This window comes from Dermacentor albipictus, chromosome 4, assembly GCF_038994185.2.
Source record: "Dermacentor albipictus isolate Rhodes 1998 colony chromosome 4, USDA_Dalb.pri_finalv2, whole genome shotgun sequence".
NCBI classification, from domain to species: domain Eukaryota; kingdom Metazoa; phylum Arthropoda; class Arachnida; order Ixodida; family Ixodidae; genus Dermacentor; species Dermacentor albipictus.
In genome coordinates, this window is record NC_091824.1 from 102337387 (window position 1) to 102356933 (window position 19547).

The following is a 19547-nucleotide window of genomic DNA, read 5'->3' on the forward strand; positions in this document are numbered from 1 at the left end:
AAACAATAACTAAGCTTAGACTGGCACAGTACGACATTACAAGTCCAATTTCCTTAATTTAGCCATTACAGGTTCATTATTTAAGAAGATAATGAAGGCCAACGTTCAAATTTCTTTATTTGGTGCCGGAACATCAGCGCAAGTACGTCAGTGTGATGTGGATTTCAATATTGCTCTTCTTTTGTGTTTGCTCTTCATCTGCTGAATAGATCGTCGCGAAAGTTGTCAAGTTCCTCATTTCTCTCCTATAGAATTCAGTATAGTCCATCTTTTACCGGTAAAGATTTAACTAAGCCTGAGTAGACGTCCTCAAATTTAATCACATCGCATTGATCTGGTGCAGGAATTTTAAAGCAGCCTCGCCAGCTATCTTTCACTTCTTGCACCTTTTCTGGCTTTCCCAGCCTCTCCTTATGGTGAGTGTTTTTTTTTTGTTTTTTTACTGTACAAGGCTCATTTACAGGTACAGATGAAATTAATTTTTCACTTTAGTGTCCCTTTAATCACGTTGTTTTAAATGTGCTCTCACAACAGACCCTTACTGAAGCCTTCTGATGTGGCGAGATTGCTTCAGTATAAATAGTGTTTGCTGCTATACTATGTCTTAAGGCAGCCCTGCTCAAAAAGTATCGACGTGTATGTTTTAGTTAAAACAGGTAGCTTAGTGCACTGGCCTAAAAACTGTGCCGGCCAGCGATGCTGCAGTGGGTTAAGGAATACCCGGCAGTGAGCTCTTGTCGTTCTGCGGAAGCGGTGACTTTCGTGCGTGGGAAAGCTCACCTCTGTAAAATTCACAACCGACGAGGCTATTTGATCATGTTTCTCGAATTCCGTAATGAACGAACACCTCTATATTTAGTTTCCATTCATCTGGCTGGCCACGAACTGTGGTAAATGAATTAGAGAAACGACAAGATCAGAACCATTTTCAAGCGGTGGGCTGAGACTCCCTAATGCGGGGGCGTTACCCGCCTAAAAGTGCGGCATTCGCTATATATGCACCTTTGCGGCCTGAATGTGCAATGGTGGCTTCGTCTGATTCCTGGGGTCGGCTTCCCATCAGAACGCGAGAGCTGCTCACTCCAAACCCGTCCGTTCCACAGCCATTCGCTAATGAGGCCCGTTGGCTTATGCTCACTTGTAAGGCTGATGATCTGACGCCACGTTTTAGACCCTCATTCAAGTTCTGAGAGCTTTCGCGACTAGGATTTTTTCGGTGTAGTTGATACCAGAATAGCTCGATCACCTCTTGTGCGCTTTATAAAACCCTCCGCTGTGGCTTAGAGGCTACGGTGTTGCGCTGTTAAGCACGAGGTTGCGGGATCAAATCTCGGCTGCAATGGCCGCATTTTGATGGGGGTGAAATGCAAAAACGCCCGTGTCCCGTGCATTGGGGGCACATTTAAGGACCCTGGTGGTCGAAATGAATCCGGAGTCCCCACTACGGCGTGCCTCATAATCAAATCGGGGTTCTGGCCCGTGAAACCCCAGAATTCAACTCACTGCTTTGCGAGGGCTGACGATGGGGTTAGGTACATTTAACAACATCATAACAAGAAAAAATACAACAAGTGGGATTACTATGAATCAAAAGGATACAATGTCTTACAACGGCAACAGTCCTTCAGTGTTACTGTGAAAAGTACAGCCATCTCCGAGCCCGCTAGTGTTCTCTTAAGTAATGTTGTGAACAATATTTTTCGATCAAATGTGTCGCGAAAAACAGAGGCATGTGTTAAGCTAATACACGCGCCTCCTATCCCCAACGTAAGTACTACTGTCTCCGCATACCCTAGCTCCGACAGTAGTTCTTAATTTTTACGCAATATTCCGCACCTGCGAAATAGCACAGTCGTATTGCAGCGCCTCTTCTTCTGTGTACTTTTGCCAACACCTTTTGTGCACTTTCTATGTGGGTTATGCAAACAGGTAATCGAGAAAATGAAGTGGATATTTAATTTTCCACAAACATTGACGAGGCGAGGCAGAAGTGACTGTCGTAAGGAACTCAGTAATACCGTAAGAACAATGCTACGTCAGAACAGAAAATGCCTTCAATGAAAAAGTAATATGTGCTTTAGCTATATTGTGTCATTTGTCGGCAGGATACAACTGATATATGTCTCAGGTGCCTTCGGATTGCCTCGAAGATTAGCAATAATATTCATGAATTTTATTTGTGTATTAGGCGGAAAATGTCGTTGTGGCAAGACAGGCTCGGTATATTTGCGAGAAAAAAGAAACATCCATAAAAACACGGCAAGAACTGATCCTTAAGAAAACGCCAGCAAAGCTTTCTACATAATGCAGGCGACGAGTGAAACTGCATTATACTCTGACAAAGATGCCAATGCATTGGCAAGACTGTGGCTGTACCAGTATATTTGAAAGAAAACGAATTTTCGAGAAACCGCAGTTATTGTCACCTCTGCATGCATCGGAGAAAATGGTTGATTCTCCTTAAGCACTACTGTACGTTTGTTGCAAACATCCCGTTAACGCACAGAGGTGTGCGACTGGCGCATTAGCATCAATGATTCCACAGCTCCGAGCTTGCCTCTGCGCCACTTTATCGCTCATAACAACACCAGCAATGTACAAGTACGAAATACAGAGTGCCGGTTGAGGCCGCTTTGAAGAGCACGAGAAAAATAAACCAAATCACAAACAACCTTCGTCCCACGCATGCTGGCACAGAAAAGTCATCATCCTAATTTTCAACGCGCGCGCGTGGGGCGTTGCACCGCGCACACCTGGAGTTTCCGATAGCGCAGATCACGCGAACGTCGTAGCTGCACTGTGCTATGCGCTTTCCTTTGTGCACTTCCTTCCCCAAAACCCATCTCCCTCTCCACCCATTCTCCATTCAATCGGGGATTTTCCTTTGAAACTTTTTACGTTTTACCTGTGCAGTACACTTGCTGTTTTGTTATTGTTTTTGGACATATTTACTTACGCAGACAATAAGACAAATTAGAAAAAACCCTCACTAAGATTTGGTCCATTTCTTTCTTCCTATATCGAAAGCAGCAGCGTCAGGAAGGTGCACACTGCTTGTGTAGAGCGTACGTGTACGGATTGATTTCGCCGACTTTCTCTATTTTCTCTAAGTTTTCTTATCAACCGCCACCGGTGCATGTGATAAGAGAGATATGCGCGAGAAAGAAACGGAAAAGCAAATAAAAGCAATTTAATAATACGCAAAAATAAAAGGCGGGCGGAAACAGATAGCGCAGTAGCTAAGCCTGCACCCCTTTTATAGATGGCTTGCCCTGAAGCATTCGTGCTTAACGTGAAGCATGCATTACGGGAAATCGACCTGCTTTCTAGGAACAACGCGCACGCAGAAATGCTGGAGAGATCGCTGGGCCACTCCATTTGTTTCCCCTTCCTAGTTCCTGAGGAGTTCGGTAAAACTTCGTGCTGTTGTCACGTTTTCCGCCTCCTTGCTTATGTATTGGCCCGGAAGCTATACCGAGACCGGTGCCTGCAACGGGCCGCTCTGCATATATCTGGCACGCTCCCGGGCTGACTTCGCCATACCCATTTCCAGTCCAATCGGGTGCCTCTTGTCAGCTTGCCGTTTGAAATAAATTCGGCCACAGACCTACCGAAGCAAATTGTGCGGTAGACAATGGTGTGATAACGTAAAGAACGAACTAAAGAAAGAAAGAAAGCCAGAAAGAAAGAGAAAGGAGGACACGAACTTAATAGTGAAGAAGTACTACCGCAAATAAACATCCAACACACTATTTCAAGCTGGCAATAGATATTGTGTCGTTAAGAGTCTTCTGGTGCGAGAAATTCACCCCTGATCTTTTCAAAGCAGTATCGTTGGTGTATTATTTACAGCAAGGTATCCAGGGCACCTCTCAATGTAAAACTCTACAGCAGGCGCATCACGATTTTTCTCGCGTTCCATATTAATTGTATACGCTGTTAACAAAGTTGGGAAAAACTGCACAGTCATCCGGCTTCTTGTATTTCATCCGTTGCAAACCTCTGTCCACTGCGAGTGTTACGGAATGAAATGAGAGAGAGAGAGAGAGGGAGAGCAGAAATGCAGGGAGGTCAACCAGACCAGCCTCCAGTTTGCTGCCCTACACTGGGGGAAGGGAAAGCGGGAACAGAACAAGGAAAGCGGGTGAGAGGAAACACTGTGTGTGCACGCAGCAGAGCGCCTTGAAATCAGTGAAGTCCAAGGAAGTGCTCAGCCAAAACGTTACGCTGCCGCCATTCTGCTGGGCAAGGCTAATCTTGGTGCTTCCCCATAGCTGGTGATGTACGTTGAAATCACATGCGAAGACCAATGCGCCTGTGGTCGTCAGCAGTACGTTGCAATACGTGGCAGTATATTGATAAAGCAAACCCCACCATTTTTTTTACTTCATTGCAAATGGAATGCTGCGTGTAAGCCATGATGCCTGCTCAAGACTTGCAACTACGGAATTGAGAGCATCCAGGACTTGCATTGCACTTCGCGCTGACGGAGTGGGCAGGTTATTCACGACCATTCAAAAAGTATTCATGAGAGACCAGAACATCATAACCACTGGCCAGTCTTCTTCGGGCAAATTGTCAAGAACCCGCGCTGTGCACTTTACAGTGGTGCGCAGCTGTATCATTTGACGAGCCTCCGGCTCCGGCTGTAGCATCGATCCTGGCATCGGTTGCGGCTTCGTTGTGACTTCCGCTGTTGTTCTGGATTTGGCTGTTGCTTTAGTAGTGTGGACCAAGTTGTATTGTTCTGCGCCATGACCTTGTCAGATTTATATTGAATGGCGCCACGTCTAGGGGGCAGAGGACAAGGTGTTGTCGGATCACAAAGGCATCAGCGTTCTTTGAAGTCCGATGGCTGCGGGAGCATCGCTTTCTAACAGCCGCGACAGCTTCCCTACGAGACGAACGGTCTCTCGCTATCTGCTTCAAAATCGCCTTTTCCTTTCTATTATTTTGGGGCAGTCCTTCGAGGAAGCATCATGGGACCCAATGCAATTGGTGCATTTCAGAACCGTGGCTCCACAGGAGTCTGCAGCATGGGGCTCACTGCAGCGTGAGAAAACTCTCGTGTTCTCGCACACGGTGCTCACGTGTCCCAGCCTCATAGAATTGTGGCATTGCAGTTGCCTTGAGATTAATCGTCGCACAGGGTGTTTAAGGTGGCCCACCTTTAAGTGCGAACGGAGAGCCTCGCCCTTGAAAATTATTTTCACACAGCGCGATGTGCCGAGGTACACATGGGTTATGGCGACGCCATCAACGGCAGGCTTCACTAGAATCGCCAAGTCAGCACTGAAGATGGAGACGTCCCCATCGTAGATGATACCGGTAGCGAGACCACTGTTCAGGAGGGTGTACGAGTGGAGCGTTATGCCACGAAGTTCCGTAAATTTAGTCAAATTTCTCAGCGCAGTCTCATGTGTGACGTCAATAGCCAACAAATCTTTTACGTGGGTTGACTCTAACGTCTCTGACCTGATTTGGCGTCGCCGCTTCAAGTTGCACCGACACAGACTGTCTCTTGAGCAGCCTCAGTCTCTCGGTAGCGAGCTCTGGTAAAAATAGAATGGTACTGACTGCGGTATTATGAGTGGGTCCTACCGTTGGCGTGCTCAAAGACATGGATGCCCTGGTGCTGTGTCTTCGTTTCGCATTGCGGCTCCGCACAAGCTTGAAGGCGTCATCAGAGAAGTCCTCACTGCCGGGCGAGTAGACGCTGGTGTCATCGCCGTTGGTGTGGCTCTGGAGGCCGGACCGCTTTCTAGATGCAGCCACCGCTGAAGTCGCCATTGCCAGCAGAGGCACGGAGACGTCACCTTGCATCCGCGCCACGAACCAAGGCGGCTCTCCAGAGATGTGCGCAGAAATCAGGAGAAAACAGCTGAGCTAGAGAAATAGCGTCCTGGCTGACATTCTCTGCAAGGGGGCAAGTTAATGAGAACAGGCTGTTGGTTTTGACCTCATTACGTGTATCTCTGCAGCCAGGTTTATTTGAATGGGATAGAAAAGCTTTTTCTTTTTGTTGCTGATGTCTCACATGTGTGCACGCCCGTTATCTATCGAAAATATAACACAGTGCGGCAAAAAAAGAAAAAAAAAGCCTGGCAACCTACTGGAAGCTTAGCGTTAGTAGGTATAGTCTCGTGATAACAACTTTTACCTCTTTGAAATTATAAAGTTTTTCACTGGATATACGTGCTGCTTATGGAGACGGCAGTGCAGCAATATTGTCAGCACAAGTCTTTCAAACGAGCTAATTCCTCGCCAAGCGCCTATACAAGATTGTTTGTGTCACATGATCGAAGCCCCCTTTACACTGGAGACATTTCTTAATGTAATTCCGGCTACGCTCTAACTGCAAGGGCTGCGAGTCATAAGTTTTAAGAGCGAGTGTGTTTATACAAGACTGTCAAGACACGATGCTGAAATAAGCAGTACCGGCTGCTCCTTCGCTTATCAAATGAATAGAATACGTGAGGGAAGAATTGCATGCACTTGAGGATGGTTGGATGTCCTTACCGCGTCACACCATAGTCCTATTTTTGTGTCGGTAGAAGTTTGACCAGCACTGTTTGCGTGCTCGAAAGAAAGTAGCTCTATATAGAGCACACAATTCGTTAACCACTGCTGCCTGTTTATTGTTTCAATAAGACAAAGAGCCGTTCCTTATGCAAAAACACGCACGTTTCAGGCCCGTAATTATTTCATACCACATGCATGCACAACCGGAAAAAGGTATACCTGCTTCTTTATTTATTTCCCTGGTATTGTATTGTATTGTATTGTATTGTATTGTATTGTATTGTATTGTATTGTATTGTATTGTATTGCATTGCATCGTATCGTATTATTTGTATTGGTATCAAAGGTATTTCATACCATTTAGATGACGAATGATACCTTGGCACGCAAAGGCTCTCGCGTTACGCCACAACAAACTTGCTCGGAATAGAACACACAGTAAAAACTTGACTTCTTGCTTTTGATTCTTTCAACGATGTATTTTCTGTGCGTCTTCACCGCCTGGGACGAGCGAGGACAGAACCTTATTACCGCTCCATGAGTTCGCATGGCGCACACGGGCATGTGTGGCATTCCGAAACGCCTCGCTCTTCCGCGGCGCCGTTTTCGTCGGCGATCTGTTCACGGACGTCGCGATGCTTGCGGTGTACCATTCGCCGAGAGGAGGACATGATAGAAAAAGATTCAGCGGCAGAGTAAGAAAAGCAGGGGCGTTGCGTAGACGTCGGCGCCGCTCATGAGTTTCGCGAGCAATTCTGGTTCGCGTGCTCATCAGGGAGTGCGTGCATTCCAGAGCACGTTGGCACACCGAGTTGTTTTCTCTCGTCGAGAACGAAGCGAGCGAGCTTTGGTGTGTCTGTGCGCCATTCCACGCCCGACAGGCCGGTCGGCAGGCAGCCCAGGCAGCAACAATGCGTGCCGCAAATGCGTAGACGCGCCCGCGCACTCGGGAGTGACGGATAGTCCTGATTGTTCCCGACTGCTACACCGGCAGCAGCGAGCGCACCGTTTGTTTTCATTATGTTTCTTTTTGTCGCTTATCTTCCGGCGTTGTGAGGTAGCGGTGGTGAGAAACGGCAAACACGTCGCCGACACGCGACTAAAGCTAGAGTGGGCGATTACTCGCAACGCCCGTCCAGCTATAATCCACTGCGCAACGTTGCTGTGCCAAGGCGTGCCCTTCTATTCTTGTGTTGGGCTCTCTTTTTCTCTGAAACATTTTGTTTTTCGGCAACACTCCGACAGCTTTTGGTGCGCGAGTTTTCGCGCCTCGTACACATTGTTCTCGCACGCGTCGTGTCCTCGTTGCGCGTGCCTCAGCCGCCTGCTTCCCGCAGACTGCGCGTGCTCCTAGCGCGATCTCTCGACGCATGCCGGCGGCTTCGGAACTCGCGCCCCTGGCGGGTTCGCCCGAACTCCGGAGCGTGAGTCGCACGGACGGTTCGCGCATCGATTCGAAAACGCGCGGTCTCTCTCTCCCTCTCTCCATCTCGGCGGCGCCGGCATCGCTGAGAGAGGCGGCTCGCCAGAGCACTGGCATTGCGCGGCCCAGCCGGCGCTCACAGGGACGCAGCGGCAGCCCCCTATAGAGAGCTGGTGTGACCACGCGTATTGGCTTTCGCTTCGACTCGTGAAGTCCGCGTTGGACGGGCGCTACTCTCAACTTGGGACACGGAGTACACCTCTCGGAGAGGGTTGCCTCTCGCTAGGATACTCTCGTTGGCGAACTGCCGTGTGCGTGGGGACCATCGACGACAACTTTTGTTTTGTTTCTGCCCCTAGTTTTATTACGGGGGGGCGCGCGCTTTTGGATGTCGCGTGCCTAGCGCTGCCACGGCTCGGCGCTGTCCGACCGACCATCCGCCCGAAGAAGGAAGCGTTCTGATTGACGACCAAGGTCAGAGTACGCGAGAGACTACACGGCTCGTCGGCGCTTCAACTTTATCTTTAGCCGTTCTTTTTTTTCTGACAGCGGACGAGGAGTGACATCGACGTTCGGACATCGCGGAAGACGGGACAGGCTACTCTTTATTTTACCGTGTGATCTATCCGTCGCATACGAAGTGTTTCCGGTGTTGTGCGCGTTGTGGGTGTCTCGCGCACGTGCGCGCCCGCTCATTTACGAAGTGAAAGGAGTAGTGATGGTGCTGTGAGTCGAGGAAAGTTCTGTTCTGCGGTCATCCCCATCTACTCTCTTTCTCTCTCTCTCTCTCTCTCTGGATAGTACACCGGCGTTTCAGTGACAACAGCTGTCTTTGACGCATACGCAGCGCCTCTGGAATATACTACTCGTATACGTAAAAGTGACGTCCCACTTCCCTTCGCATCCATGACATCCACTGTTCCTGCATAGCTCGCTGGTGTTTGTGTGTGTGTGTTCGTGTATGACCACCGATTTTCAATCATTGTTGCCGTCGCTTCTTTCAACGGTGTCGTTGTCGGCTCGAAGAGAAGTTTGTGTTCGTGACTGGTGTGCGGGGAAATTTTTCTAATATCGCCTACGTTTTGCAGCTTCCGGCTACTGAGCTGCCTCTGCTGCGAAAAGCCCTTTCTTGAATTGTGAGTGAACGCTGGGTGCCGCCATGACTTTGGGCCACGCGAGAAGAAGAATAAGACCGACGGGTGTATTCGCCGTGTCATCGCTGCTCCTGCTACTCTTCGTAACGATGGGAGAACCGTCTCATGGCAAAGGTACGTAGTTAGGACAGTCGAAGCGATGTCCTCGGCGCATTGCATAGAACGCACGCGTCTTGTCATGGTTGATAAGGGGCCATCGATTTTGTAATCACTGCACGAGCTCATTCTCAGCACGGAGGGTGACCTTTCCCAGTACGCTGAGAAATGTGATGACGTGCCTAATTATTTCCCCCCACTGCTGATAAGTGGGTCATGCCAAGTCCGGAGACTGCATCGGAATGGTTGAAATGTGCTTCGCTTTCCAAAGTTTTCTTTCTCTCTTTTTTTTTCAAGTACTAGAACTTTGCAAGAAAACTGCGTCATTTTTGCTGCGTGTTTCAGATGAATGACTGTTTTGACGCCACTATGCGAACCGTGTGAATACTTACGAGAGTTGCGTTTTAGCCTGATTGCTTTGTCGTTGCCATGTCTGCATACAACCGAAGTGAAAAAAGAAACTGTAATGATCTCTTACTAGAAAGCCCCGGAGATAACTTCAGCTCAATATTTACGTTGCCGCTTCCGCTTAATATAGGCTGTAGAAAGTAAAAAAAAAGAAAAAAATTATCACGATGGCGACAAACAAAATATATTACCCATCAAATAAATTTTGCTATTCGCACACTCAAAATAACGGTCAGTATGTGTGTCACTGGCCACATATCACAACTCATAAACAATTTCGCTGGTTACGTTTGCATTTAAACTCGGGAATTCACGTCTACGCGCTGTTATCTCTCCACTTTGAAATTGATTGAATACAGCCGACTTTCCTTATTTTTTCTTTTTTTGTGTGCAAGAAAAGCAACATAGTCTGTTTGTTATCTTATGGAAACTGAATGACGTATCTAAAGCGGATTTTTGCATAACGTAATTAACTACACAAAACATAACTAATATGGCAAGACATTTCTCTGCGTTACTCCGTTGGTTTGATAATCAGGAAAGCGAATAGTTAAGCCACACATGAACAAATGCTGTGGCAAGTTTACTTATACCGGTGTCACACGTACACTTCTGATCGCGATCGGAGCCGATCCCGATCGAGCTTGATCCGAATCGGGTGTTGCTACACGGTCATTTGTGATCGCCATCCTGCGGGATCTGGATCTGGGCGATCGCGATCCGAGAATCGCGATCAGGCCTCTTGATCGCGATCGCAGACTGACATCTGCGCCCTCTAGCGCAGTATTCTGAAAACGCTAAAGATAAGAAGTGAAGCCAGCTAACATTGTATAAACAGGAAAATCATTGTATTAACAAAAGTGACTGCGCTTGTTTGCTTGCTTTACATTACTACTCTGTAACGACTCCCCTCTTTAATGCCACATGGTCCTGAGGGTATCTTAAGTAAATAAATAAATAAATAAATAAATAAATAAATAAATAAATAAATAAATAAATAAATAAATAAATAAATATTTTGAAAATCTGAATTTGTAGCCAATAGATTATGGAGTTCTGAGAGTTTCTGACGATAAGTGGACGATATTCCCTCGATCCGGCTCGTTGGACCGTGTAGTAGCAACCATTGTTGATCGCGATCGAGAAATCCGATCCGGATCAGCCCCGATCGCGATCGGAAGTGTACGTGTGACACCTCTACTATGAAGATATAAGCCATAAAGCTGTCGATTGAGGCTAGGTATGTTATACTGTGTCTATTTCTGTAGTGAATTTATTTTTAGTCGAAATTGAAGGGTAAGGTGAATACATACCGATGTATGATGATGATGATGACGATGCGGGTTGTTTAATAGCACAAAGGCCAGATGTGGCCAAAGAGCGCGGTGGACTGTCAGTGACTTGCCAGTGAGATTATGAAGTGTGTGATAGGTCGCTGGAACGTCGCTGTAAACAGGGCCTAAAAAGCAGCCGCTGGAACGTGCGTAAAATGTGGAAGTATTAAAATAATAAAAATAAACCTGGGGTGCTCTATGATTGTATAACATAAGTTATATTATTATAATAAATTATGTTATATTATAATACATTATTATAATATAAGTTATATGCCATATAACTTTCAGAGTGCTTCTAGCATACTTCAAGGGGGTTTGCTTTCGCTTCTCTATCTATATTCAGAAGATAGCTGGCGAAGGTAGCGTAAAATAATGTGACCGCGTTCAAGTTTGGGCCGAACACTAAAATGAGAGCGGCGAAGGGCTTCGCTCGTCTTTATTGGTCGCACAGATATCATTGCTGGTGGTGGTGGTGGTGGTGGTGGTGATGTTGAAGCAGGCGGGGTTAGCCTGGCATACATAGCCGGCAATTGTTCCGCCTGATCCTCCTTCGAGTTCAAATCAGTGGTGTGTCACCAGGTGTCGATGAGCCCCGTGTCTCGCAGGAAGGCTATAAGAAGTCGTTGCGCTCTCTTTCTCAATGCCGCGGGCCCTCCGGGGAAAACAACATCTTCAAAGGTCCTGTGCGTGAGCCCGCTTTTTTGTAGGTTGTCGACCATTACTTTTCGTTCCGTGTCAAACTGAGGCCACAGCCAAATGAAATGTTCGATGTCGCCAATGTCACCACAGAAAACACAGAGTGGGGAAGCGCGAAGCCCAGTCATGAATAACCAAGCTGGGGTGTACGCGGAGTCGGTCCTGATGCGGTATAAAAGCGTCGCTTGTTCACGTGTAAATCCATGAGTCACACAGGATTCGTGTGGATTCTTGAACATCTCTCTAAAGTGAAGGCGGATTGCACCCTTAGGGTTTCGAAAAGCTTTTGGAGCTTTCACTTTTGGGACACATGTCAGCGCTAGGCGTGCCAGAGCGTCAGCTTCCTCGTTCCCATCAATTCCTACGTGTGATGGAATCCACTGAAACCTTATGTTAAATCCTTTGCTCGTTAGGTCGTCGATCAGTGCCAGAGACTGCCTTGTAAATTTCTCTAGAGGTAGGCCCCGATGTAATCTCTGCAATGCTGACTTGGAATCCGTCAGCACCACGACATCTCGTGCAGAAAAGGCCCGTAGTTTCCGCAAAGCCGCGGTGATTGCGGCACTTTCGACTGTTGTAGAGGAAACTACGCGATCCAGTCGGCCAGACCATGACACATCAAGGGATGGTATGCAGAATGCCGCTGCACAGCTATCTGTTTGTGCGCACACCGAACCGTCTGTGTACACTTGTAGATGGCTTTGAAACACAGTGCTTAAGTGGTCCAGCACAATGAACTTGGCTTCGGCAGTTGAAATGGTGCGTTTCGTCGGTAGGTGGGGTACATTGAGGCTGCAGGTAACGTCCGGAAAAGACCATGGCGGGTCAAGGCGACTTCGTTTAGGCCATTCCAATCCTAAAAATCGGAAGGTGTTCAGCGCCGCATGGAAATGTGAGCGAGTTCTTGCTCTTAGCCGCCGGAGAAGCGCCGTGCCTGCCCGTGACTCGCCCAGCCTTAATAGCTGCGTCAGCAAGGCCTGAGATGCCAAGAGGCGGAGTGGAAGAGACTCTGCCTCATTAGTGACTTTCTTGTTTGAAGCCGCCGTTGGAACTCCCATCGCCAAGCGAAGTCCCTTTCTGTGCACTGCCTCCAAGCGCTCGAATTGACTCGATGACGGTGATATCAGAGGGAGCTGATAAAGAATGCGGCTTGTTATCAGTGCAGCGTTCAGTTTAAGCATGGATGTAGGATTGTTACCCCAACGTATACCTGCCAATCGACGAAGTGCGTTGATTCTTTGCACTGATGCAGCCACAACACTTTCGACCGCACCACGCCATAGCAGCTTGTTGTCGATGGTGACGCCCAGGAATCGAACATGAGTTGCACGAAGAATTGAATGCCCTCTGATATTCAGCGTCAGACGTGTTGACTTGCGTCTCACTCCCGGGAAAAGCATGAAGGCCGATTTTTCTGCTGATAAAGATAGGCCAAGCGTCGATAAGTGGCGATCGATAGTGGAGATTGCGGCCTGGGCTATTCGGGCCAAACGTTTGTGCTGGTACCCCGAGATCCAAATGCAGATGTCATCTGCGTAGATGGACATTTTAACTGCCGTTCGACCTACTTTCAGGGCATTTGGAAGGCTGGCCATGGCAACGTTAAAAAGCAAGGGGGATAGGACACTTCCTTGTGGGACGCCGAGGGAAATTCGTCGCTTGTCACTCATTATACTTCCGAGCTTAACTTGGACACATCGATCCCTGAGAAATTCATGGACGAATCGAAGAGCATTTCCCGAGACGCCCATGGCTCGGAGTCCGTTGATGATGCCTGTATGAAGCACACAGTCGTATGCCTTGGCAACGTCCATAAAGATGGCGAGTGTGGAAAGGCCGTCTGCGCGATGGTGCTCGATATGGCTCAGTAGATCCAAGACACTGTCCTGGGCACTCAGCCGTGGACGAAATCCAATCATACATGATGGCAGTCTATTTCCTTGCTCGAGATACCATGTTAACCTCGTACATATTAGTCTTTCCATCAACTTTGATGCGCATGATGTTAGCGATACTGGCCGGTATGAGGTGAGGTTTGCAGGATCCTTTCCCGACTTGAGCACTGGCACCACCCATGCTGTCTTCCATGCTTCTGGGATCTCTCCTGTGCTCCAGACGTGATTAAATATGTCCAGAAGTGCTTGTTTTCGCTCATATGGCAAATTTGTCAGCATCTGATTGCTGATCGAATCGGGACCCACAGCACAGCGTCTTCTTAATTTGCTAAGCGCCAAATCCAACTCACGAAAGGTGAACGGCGTATCCATGGTATGCGATGCTTCAGACAATAGAGGGTTCGATACTCCTGCTGATCTGCCAGATGTGTAGACGTCTGCAAAATCTTCTGCAAGGGTTTGCAAATCTTTTCCTTGCTTTAAAGCCAGTGCTTCGAATGGCCTGGGCAGGCGAATCTTTCCGGATAGGCTATTCATTACTCCCCATATCCTTGTCATGGGAGTAAACGCCGATAAACTCTCACAGAAAGCAGCCCATTGAACTCGTCTTAACCTTTTGGTGTGACGACGGATGACAGCGTTTATCCTGTTGAATTCAGTTTTCGCAGATGGATTGCCCGTTTTTCTCATTAGTTTCCGCTCCGCTCTCCTACGCGCTGCGCAGAGGTTCTTTAGTTTCAAATCAGGAGTAGGGAAATGATCTGGCAGTTTCAACATTGAGGTAGCCACTCTTTTGCTCCGCAGCATATCTGCGAACAGCTCACCAGGGGATTCGTCCAATGCTTCTCTGTATGTGTCCCAGCGGGTCACAGCACAGAATTGTCGTCCAGCAGTGTGAAATCCGGTGATGTTCGTGAAGATCGGAAAGTGGTCACTGCCCATCCTGTCTGGGGCCGTTGTTGACGATACGACAAGGTCTGGAGAATGGATAACGAGGTCTATGGCACTCCATGAATCTGGTGGCCTGAAGAAAGTCGGTTTGCCATCGTTCGCGATACATAAGTCAGCAGCATCCGAGGCTGTGACAAGTTCCTTGCCTCGGGAATCTGCAGTCTTATCTCCCCAAAGCGAATGATGTGCGTTAAAGTCGCCACAGATTATTATAGGAGAGGGGCAACGAATGCAAAGGTCCTTTATGAACGCCTCCATGGAGACCTTCCTGCGCGGACTTATGTACACCGACACCACACTGAGTTTTCGTTTTCCTAGGCACACTTGCACAGCGGCGACTTCCAAGAAGGTAGAACAAAGGTCTTGCACTGGTAAGGTGACGTGGGGTATTTCTCGCCTGATGTATATCATCGCACTTCCATTCGCAAATGATGGTATACTCGGATTTCCATGTCTGATGTACCCTGGGATCGTCCTTCCATTTGGGAGACCGGCCTCCGAGAGTGCTAGAATTGGTATAGGTATGTCTCGAAGGAAAAGGCTGAGTTCAGAAAGACGCTGTAGAATACCGGCGCAGTTCCATTGCATTATTAAGGGCACTTTTGGACGACGGAATGGACCAAGTGGGCGAGACATTGCCATTATGCTACTGAGTGTATGTGGAAGTAGAGCAGAGTATTACTGACTCAAGAGCCAGCACTGCTTCCAGCATATCCTTCGTCGAACTAGCAGGCATCTTCGCAACGTGGGAACGTAGTGCCGTGAACAAAGCGCGTATCACATGCTGGCAGTTTTCCTGCTGACTGTTGCCAAGTGGTACTTGAGGTCGGTTTACTGCGGCCGCATAGGTGCGTTTTTCGGGCTCTTTTCGAACAGGTTTCTCAGCCGCTGAGACCGTTTGCGTTGGCTCAGTAACTTCATTTATCGGTGTGAGACGCGGGAAGTGGGATGCGTATTCTGTTTCCAAACCAGGTAGTTGTGGCGCTCTGGATGTCTTCTTCGTGTTCGATGGTGCGCTTGCACTCTTTGGACCCAGAACAAACAACTTATTTCTTCGCTGAGCAGCTGTCCGCGCAGGGCATCGACCGTAGCTAGCAGGATGATCACCGCCGCAATTTGCACACACAAAGTTGTCTTTACGAGCACACGTCTTAAAGTCATGAGGTCCCCCACAGCGCTTGCACCTCTGTTCCCCACGACAGTACTTAGCGATATGTCCGAAGCGCTGACACTTAAAACAGCGTGGTGGTGTCTCCACGTAGTCGACAAGCTCGTGTCTTGTGAAACCAAGGTTGATCTTCTCCGGGCGTTCAGAATTTGGAGCAAATGTGAGAACCACCGTGTTAGTGCGCCTTGACTCCCACTCACATGACGAGGTTTGGACCCGACGGATGATTCTTCTTGCATGGTACACGCCCTGAGGTCTCAGGTAGGTGAGTAGCTCTTCATCCGAGTACCATTTAGGGACTCCTCTAACAATGCACGTATTTTTCATGTAACTGTGTGGGACACGGGCAGATATGACTATGCCGCCGATTTTCTTGGTCTCTAGAAGGACGTTGGCTTGTCCTTCTGTCTCTACATCTAAGAGCAATGCACCCTGTGCTGTGAAGTGGCTCTTCACTGGTGCTCCCCCGAGAATCCTTTCAAGCTCAGAATACAGGACAATAGGGTTTACTTGCCTTAAATCATCTCTTTCGGATGTTGCAGTGATTAACACTGGAATGCCCTCCGCCCTGTCTTTACGATGGCGCACAATTCGGAAACCACCCTCGTCCATGTCCAGGTCTGAAGGGTTTGCCACGTTGTCGTCGTCGATGATAGTTGACTCGTCTTCAGATTCACCAGTGTCTTGTCGCTTGCAGTCAGGCTGGCTTGTACAAACCAGCTGGCGTTTCTGACCCGGTGTCAGCCCTTGGGAGGTCATGGCGGGGTGCTCGTCGGTGCCAGCTTGGTTCCTTCTAGCACCTTGTGAGGCGGCGGGTGGGGCAGCACCCGTCGGTCTCCGATACGGAAGGTACCTTTTCGAGTCGACAGACGTCTTGAACCGTTCTGACCAGTAATATTACCAGAAAATAACGATAAATGTAGGCAGAGCTACTCAGACAGGCTAGCAGCAGATTCGTCGTCTTCTTCTTCCTTGCTGCTCGCGGCAGGCGTATCATTCCCAAGGACAGCACAGTCCGATGAGTTGGCGGGCTAGTTGGTGCGAATCCATGAATACTTTGTTTAGCGCAAAACGACACTCACAAGAAAGACGACAGGACCAGGCGCTACTCTCAACTTAGAGTTGAGAGTAGCGCCTTGTCCTGTCGTCTTTCTTGTGTGTGTCGTTTTGCGCTAAACAAAGTATTCATGGACAGCACAGTCATTGCGCCGGCACAGTGCATGCGCAATGGCGCGAGCCACAGCGCATTAATAAGTTGTGGCGCAATTCTGAGCTGGATGCGTGTTTTTGTGTCGATGTCTCGATCGCGTAATTCTCCAAGCACAATATGGCGTTTATCGATGCGCAATGGGAGCAGTTGTTACGATGTAGTCGTGTTCGCTGAGGCTGCCCAGATGTTTGACTAAGGGTGCATTTTATTGCGCGGCTATGAGCTTTGTTGGGAAAGGTTCCTAAGGTTCCTCTAAACAGCTTCGTATATATATATATATATATATATATATATATATATATATATATATATATATATATATATATATATATATATATATATATATATATATATATATATATATATATATATATATATATATATATATATACATATATATATACTTTTTATATTTTTATATTTTATATTTTTTATATATATACTTTGTATTTATTTACAATTATGGGTGACCGCACACGGCTGCGGTCTTTCGTGCCTGTTATTATTGACTAAACGCCATTTATTTTTGGCTGCGTCGTTGTCAGTGTGCTACGTACATAACGTTGTATGTCTGTAGTCGTCCACCTAATGTGCCGTAACAATAGAACTTTCACTCGAAGCGCCGAAAAATAACGAGCTCCAGCTGTAGATTGTGTGCAATACCCTCGCAGGTCCAAGCATTTAAACTGTCACTTAGGCCGCAAAGACGTTCACCGCTAGGTCCCGGAGCAAAGTGCAGAGATATGCTCCTCGCTGGATGACAGGATGAGCCAGTGTTATCACCGCTGCAGGCACCAAGCGTAATCTTCCGGAAGCCATTCTGGCTGCCGTTTTCCTCCCGCAATGCTGCACGGTAGTTTATAGCTGAAAAGAACAGCCCGTTGTGGGAGACATACATTTGTATGTGGCGTTCACCGAGTCACTGGATGCGAATGTGAACTTTTCACGCTTAGCGCTCTCAAATGTACTGTGAATTCATTGACCTTTTCTCATGCAATGGAGTTTTCTTTTCTTTTTGCTACTCTTCATTACTTCTTCACTTGTCTTAAGTACTGCGGTGCAAGCTTCTGCCATTTCTGCAGCGATAAATTGTCTTTTTGACAGCGCTCATCACAAAAATAACTTTTGTTTTCTTGCGCACGGGATGTTCAACACGTTCCAAATACTTAAGGCACACATCAATATTCTTAGAAAGTGATCTAACAGTAGCAAGAAAGTGTTTAGTAATATTGAGGTATTAAATGCACTTTCTGATGCGTGATAACTATGAATTACATAAAAAAGAAAACACAGAAGCACGCCAGGGCTTTGCAGTATACACCTGAAGCAAATCATGAGCAGATGCATATTTCATATATAAGCACAATTCTTTAATACATTTAAAGCACTCTGATATAGACCTGGCGCTGGCCGAATATTGTGCTACTTGGAGTGAGGTGTGTTGCGTTTACTTATGCTTTTTGAATTAAATCAACACGGATTCACATGTTTCACTTTTTCACATGTTTTGCGTATGGTTCGAAACGAAAAAAAAAAGGACTGATAACTGACCTAAGTAGTACCTACCTCTACTAATGATAATGGATGAAAATTAACTACTCTAATGATGGATCAAAATTTCCTTTTTGCGACTCCACTTGCACGAACATTCTAGCGAATAGCTGTCTGTCTTTAGGCAGGACGCTATTATGATTAAGTAAACCACAATAATACTGCATGCAGCCGCTCGCAGCAGAAGCTTCGGTGAACGTAAGCGGGTGCCTTTTTCAACGCAAGCTAGCGGTCTCCCACCACAACTTAGCGTAAGAAAAGAAAAAAGAAAAGCTCGTTGACTGAATCGAAATCTTCCAATGTAAGCAACGCTTGGTAAAGTAATGAGAACATTTTTCTTTAACGGCGGATAAAAGGGAATTGCGATGCCCCACTGCACTGCTTAGTGTAACTTCATTGTGTTCCCTCGTTCTACTCCCACGCCTAAGCTCTCAGGGGTGCGGCAGTACGAAATTCTCAATTAGCTTTCAATACGAGGCACTCTGAGACCTTTGTACAAGGGTGTTTTTACATCCCAGCGGATAAAAGCGTGCTTCTGTGCCCCGAAACTCAAAACCGACCACTCCTGCTCAGTAGCAAAACAATTTCAGGACAGTTGTTAAAAAACAAAGCGAGCATGTCACCTCTCGTGAGAACTAACAGTGACTAAGTTGGTTACTGATAACCTATTGAACATTCGACCGTTATCGGAAACAGTTTATATTAAGATACAGAATTACTCGAAGGTAATGAGATAAAAGCTGTGTTTTTCTTATAGCCAGGTAGAATCGTAATATCGAACGAAATGGTATCAGCTCGCGTTGATTCATGCTATTATGTATTTGGGAACACAATAAACATATCCTTGGATATTTGGAAAATGAATAACAAAAGGTAATACACCTGGTTGCGTAATATAAACGGTTAGCTTTCGACTATGCTTGGGATTTGCAGAAAGCCAAACGGATACAACTGCCTTAGCACGTGCATTATCATACTGCCAATTTTATGTTCTTTCAGTTTGCCATTTCTCGTTTTCGACGTACCGTCAATCTCGTCCTTTTTTCCCCCGCATCATATACGGCCAACTGCTATAAAGTAAGGCTGCATAATGAATCACTTCTTTTCACCGTAGCGCACAAGAGGAGGCGTTTCAG

At 47.2% G+C, this 19547-nt stretch overlaps 1 long non-coding RNA gene across 1 annotated transcript in view; it reads left to right on the forward strand.

Moving 5' to 3' along the window:
• LOC135904600 (uncharacterized) overlaps positions 1 to 19547 on the forward strand; it is a 498596-nt gene that overhangs the window by 168308 nt on the left and 310741 nt on the right. Inside the window, exon 2 of the long non-coding RNA XR_010565165.1 lies at positions 9034 to 9213. This is a non-coding gene — a long non-coding RNA (uncharacterized lncRNA). The remainder of the gene's footprint in view (positions 1 to 9033; positions 9214 to 19547) is intronic.